The following is a 6,342-nucleotide window of genomic DNA, read 5'->3' as shown; positions in this document are numbered from 1 at the left end:
AGTAATCAGACTCGAATCAAAAGGATTGATATCACCTATAGTAGAAAACAGTGACTTCCACTACATTGGACAGCATTGAAGAACTTCCAAGGCAGACATCACCAAAGGCGCCTGAGCTAAATCCTCAACAATATTGTAATGTTGCGCAACTCTGGAATTCGGATTCAAAGACGACTTCCGAAGAAAACCTGTAGGGGGTTTGTCAGATGACGAACTCACTGTTAGGGCACTCAATATGGAGCGAACTAGACGAGGACGGAGTAGAATTAGAAGGAGCATCATGGGCTTCTTTCTTCATGGTCTATTTAGATGTAGCTTGATAGTCCTTGGTTCAAGTAGTGATTGAGATAGTTGACGAGCCTTGCATCATGAACACATGGGAACCTAAGGAAGCAGAAGACTGAGGCTGGTCTACCAATTGGGTCTGCTATGATGGAAAGGGTTCTTTTAAGACAGTCAAGGTCCCTTTTAGCAAGCGACTAACTTGATACCGTCGGGGACAATATTTAATGTAATGATCCTCCTCATAGATGAGGCATGGATATTTCGGCTTTATATGAGCAGCATCGTCAGCAGAAGATTTAAGAGGGTCCTGTTTTGGGGCATCGGCTTTGGCCTTACCTTTGCCTTTCTTTTTACCTTTAGAGGATTTATTTGTTGCAGTAGACTGGACAACATGAACCTCAGAGGCTTTACCAGTACTGGATGAATTCTTAGAGGGATTATTGGAACCAATGTTCGAGACTGATTTATGCTTCGAAGAAGCTTTCGCAGGAGTCTAAGACATGGAACCAATCACACCGTCAACATGTGGTGTATCTGGAGAATTTGATGCTGTCAAATCCAATGATGGTCTCGGAGCATCAGGGAACATCTCATACAATGTGCCAGACTGCGAATAGACTAGCTCAAAATATTGAGCATGGGCGATAGCATGCTTTTCAGTAACACATCCACCAATGGCTATGTCCTTAGCAATTTTGCCGACGAATGATTTTGTGAACCATTATGTCAACAACTCATTAGCAATCTCAAACTTGATTAGGTGACATCAATGTCTCCATTCATGGATATGATCAAAGATGTGGGTCACGGTGTCTTGATTTAATGACATGAGCAAATGGGTGCCAGTATCATAACGAACTGACAGCTGGAAATGAGTGAGAAAAGCCATATCGAGAGAGTTGAATTCATCGTAGGTACCTCGAGGAAATTTGATGTACCACTTAGTGGCAGCACTTGTGACAGTCCTTTGGAAAAGTCAAAGATAGATAGAATCATTGACGTACGAATTGGAGGAGCACCAGAGGTGATATGTTATCACATGGGCTTGCGGATCCTCCTTTGATTTTCCCTCAATTTTGGGGCAATCCCTCAGAATCTTCGATGGAACTGGAGGCCAACATGACGAATGGAGAATGGATCATTCGTGAGCCTCGAAACATCGGGTAGCTCCAACTTAGCGAAGAAAGGAAATTGCACGTTAAATGGCATATAAGGCCTTTGAGGAGACCCAAATTGCGGAGTTCATCCTTGTCAGTAAGGATTTTTCCCCCATAGTGGTGGATTTTGTCCATATGGAATCTGATGTTTCCCCCATTGAGGGTTACCTTGTCCATAAGGAGGATTCGGTCCTAGGTAAGTTTGATACTGCCCTGCCATAGGCCGTTGATGAGCATTGTACGTGACATACGGGTTATAAGGCTACTGAACTTGCTGACCCTGGACATAAGGATTTTAGAGCTGCTGTTGTAGGGGTTGACCTTGACCTTGCAAAGGCTAAACTTGCTGATACACATATAAGGCTTGATGTTGCCAAGACTAACCTTATTGCTGCAAAGGTTGGTGTTATTACTGTAAAGGTTGGCCCTGCGAGGACAAAGGTTGGGAGGACTGCTAAACAAACTGCGTGTGCAACTGCAAAGGTTGCTACGACTGCTGCAAAGGTTTCCCTTGCGGTTGTAGTAGTTTTCCTTGCTACTGCAATGCTTGCTCTTGCTTGTGAAAAGATTGTCCTTACTTCTGCGAAGGTTTCCCTTACTGCTACAAAGGTTGTCCTTGTTGCTGCAAGGGTATCTGGACAGTTCCTGGGGTGATACCCATACCTTGAGGGTATTGATAATTCTCGAATTGGATCTCGCCATATCCACTAGCCATAGTGGATTCGCCAGGCTAAACATAAGACCCAGCTTGAGGAATGTAAGGCAGATTTATCATAGCTTGTGAACCATATGGGACATAAGCCGGTTGGAATGGAACCTGAGCCATATATGGATGCTGGTATTTGACGTTACCTGACCCAAATGGACCAATAAGGTTAGGAATAACGTCGTAAAAGGGTTGATTCATTCCAACCATGTGAGTTTGTAATCCACTCACATCAGTTTCACCAGACATCATGGGGATATTCAGATCTTGCCCCCCAGGTGGTGGCACAGTCTGTCCACTTGCTAGAGGGATAAAAGAACTTATTGAGACCTGACCTGAGACCATTTGTTGAACCGAAAGAGTCGGTCGAAACGACGAAATAGGTTCAGATGGAATGGTAGGATGAACAGGAACTGAAGTGACTGCAACTTGCACAATCGGTTGAGAGGTCATGTTCTGAATGAACAGACCTGACATAAGCATAGTGCTGGAAGACCAGATGGGGTTCTGATACAATGAAGAGGCACTAGGAGTTCTCGAAACCAACTAAGCTAGAGAGGTATAACCATGCGGCAATATGGGCTCACTAAACTCAAGATAAGAAAGAGATGGTACTTTTCTGTAAACGGGAATCCTTCTAGAGGGAACTCATATCCCTCCTCATCACCTACATGAGGAGTGTGGGTAGTGGAAACTTCCGAATGACCCAGAGAGGATACTAGATCTCGCCTTTTGACTCCATAGATGGAAACAACTGGCGACGAGGAACCAGAGATGTATGAGGAGATAACTCCAAAGGAACACTAGGACGATCATACAGACTGTACAGACACTATGGAGATATCACAACAGGATCGAACAATGGGTTCGATGGATAAACAATTAATCTTTGCAGACTTTATGGAGTCTGCAGACTCTCGGGTGTCTAGATAGGATTATCAGAGGAATCCAGATCAGATTCTTGTGGTGAGCAGGAATCTGATGGAGGCAGGCGAGAAGAAAAATGTTGGATACATAGAATAATTCCAAGTTCAACACCTTGATTCTCAAGCGACTAAGGACGTTCTGGATGAACTCCTTGGGAGGACCCTTCAGTATTAGACAACGAAGGGGACCTATGAGATGGACTTAATGGTTCAACCATGATGGCTTTCCCTCAACAACAAAACAGGAAAGGAAACAATTTGATTAAGGCTTTAACAGTCTTGAAATTAACAGGGAATTACTCAATTTGGTCTAAGAAGAAACTACTTGGGATGACATGTATACTGTGGTCAGTTATATTTTAGAAACAAAAACATTGCCTTTTCATCTTTTAAGAGTTGAGAACAGGGCGAAAAGGTGATCTAGTTTCTTTCAATATTTTTGCAAGCATGAAAGGACAAGCTGCTCGATGATCTCTTCAAATTTAAAGAGTCAGAAAAGATCAAATGGCTGCTCAGGTGAATCTAGGTAAAAGGAGTACCAAGTAACCGTGAATTGCAATATACACCTCAGCCAATAAATTAACCAAGGACTTGATGTACATGCAAGCAATATCCCCAAATGTTGTGTTCGGAGTATCACATTTACAGGGCGCAGACTCGGATTTCTATGGATAAAGGATTGCAACCTAGAGGGGTCTCCCTTTATATATGCAATGGTACGGGGAGCACAAGTCCGTGCTAGCGCTATCTAATGTCAAAGCTAATGACAACTGCTAAGTTTTAAAGATGCCAGAACATGTCTCTAAGCTAGACCACTAGATATGATCATTAATGTTTCAAATGCTCCTTAGGTTAATTGATATATTTTAAAGTTCCTTAGGTTAATTTCAAGGCCTTAACAATGTTTCTTCTTCCTAAAATGCAAACGAGATGATGAAATGAAATCTTTCAATTCGATGAAGGCTAGCTATGTAGGGAAGAAAATCACTCAAATCATGCATCAAACCAAATGCAATATGCATTTATGACCATATTCAAATGCTAAATGAAAAATATGAAATCTAATCTTTCACATGATAAGAAAATGCAATGCCAAAACAAATCTTAAAGCAAAATTTCCTTAAGATGTAATGATGATTTTTCTCTTTTTCAAAATGCAACAAATGTAATCTAGTGCAAAGGGAAAGAGAATTCAAGCAAACCAAGAAGTATGAAAATCACTTTCACATGTATGATTCGAATGCAACACAAATGTTCCGAAAACTAGGAAAATAATAGCACTTTCACTTTCAGTTCGAAACATAAAAACTTCAAAGAAAACACTTTCTTTTGATTCCAATGAGACGATTGAATTGTAATCTATCATTCATCAACTGAAGCTTAAGAAAATTTCACTATATCCTCTAATGAAAACAACTTAAGTCACAAGAAGCAAAAGTAATCTGCAAGCATGTCTGAACACATAAAGACTTTTTAACGCAAGAAATCAATCTCTGATCTGAAGACCAACGAGTGTACTAAGGTTGACCTAGGAGACCTAGAACCCTAAAAGGCTAATCAAACTTCAAGAACACTCAAGCCAAGTCAAAAGGAAATTGCAAGCAGACACTAAGAGAGTCAATGAGAAATGCACTAGTAAATCAAAAGGAGAAGACAACTAAAACCGAAAATCAAAGAGAAAGCCATAAATTTCCAAGTTTTCTGGAATCATCGCATGTGTCAGCAGTGAAGTAGTGATCATCACTATTGTAACTAAAAAACCATCTATGCGAAACCACCTCGAGCTCACTGCTCTGGAAGCTTCTAGATCACGAAGCTTCTCATCCTCTTTGGGAAAACTTCCTTTTTGAGACCATTGTGGGTATGAGAGAGAACAGAGCAATGCCATCGCTAGCTTAACAAGGTGAAACATGCAATCATCGCGGTTTTGAGCTTCATAAGGGCGATGATATTCATTTTAGGGTTTCATGAGACATTTATTCAGGGAAAGCTCCAAATATTTTCCAAGCAAAGTTAAAGGAGGGATCTCAGCTGTATACATTGATAAGTATACTGTATAATGATCAAGTTTCAAGCACTTCAAGGTATGTCACAAGGAAGTGCAGGAGGTGTGACAAAATGCTTTGTAACAGAGCTAGAGGCACCTGGTATGAATGAAAACTTGCCCTCTTACAAACCACCATCAAGGTAATTCCAACATTATTTACTTTAAATACGAGTGTTAAGTCAATTTGCATTAAAAGATAATAACCAATAATAATTATCTAAATGCAAATTAAGTAATAAGTTATAATATTTTTCACTATATTAAAAAAACTAAATCAAACACTATTACTTAATCATTATTAATAATATCATTATAGATCATATTAAATTTATTAAATAATATTAATAACATACATAATAAATATTAAAATCACTATACAAATTAAACTGGAGAGTTAAATGTAATAATCAGTGATAATATGAAACATACTTTACTTTGAGTTTTGATATATAAAGGGGTTAATCCATATTGTATTTCATGTATTCGTATTCACTAGAATCAACCATTTCCAGTAAATACACAATAAACTATTAAAATTCTTAAAAAAAAGTTAAACTAGAGATTTGAAGCCATGAAGTTGTTATCCTACTTAACTCCAATCCATTTATATTCCATGCTATATCTCAAAAATATATAAATTATAAATTTTCTAAACTAGATGTAATTTTAGTAAGAATATTGCAATCAATTTTACCATAAGAGAAATAATTCTATTTGTAAGAGGGATCTAAGCATATTTAAACATATTCAACCACCAAAATCATAGTTGCCACAAGGAAATAGTGGTCTATTAGCAAAATGGTTGAATGGTTGAACGGAAGTATGCTTGCTTGCTCATGCTTACCATCCTCCGTGGCTGACCCTTGTTTTTATTGATTTGATTGAATAATAATAAATCAACCAACATTAATAAATTAATATCTATGATATGGCTGATTAATGAATAGCTATCTCGTACCGATTAGTGATTCGACAGATATTTAAATATTCTCGATGGATAAAGAAAGGCATTGACTTAGACTTTTGTGTTTTGAAACCGCGTATGATGTGATGGATAAGCACTAGCTTATTTTGAATTCTTTTGGAAGGTGCAAATTCCTTCACCGCCCATTAAAAAAATCGCGTTCGAAAGGAAGCAGGAAGCCATGGCATTAAAGCAGGTCCGTCACATCAGGATGATGCGGTTTCATGGAAAGACAACTTAGTCATGTAAAATCAGGG

The sequence above is a fragment of the Pinus tabuliformis genome, chromosome 6 (assembly GCF_031772625.1).
Source record: "Pinus tabuliformis cultivar Carrire ecotype Pingquan chromosome 6, CPIR1, whole genome shotgun sequence".
Classification (NCBI taxonomy): Eukaryota; Viridiplantae; Streptophyta; class Pinopsida; order Pinales; family Pinaceae; genus Pinus; species Pinus tabuliformis.
Note: the sequence above shows the minus strand (reverse complement) of the source record.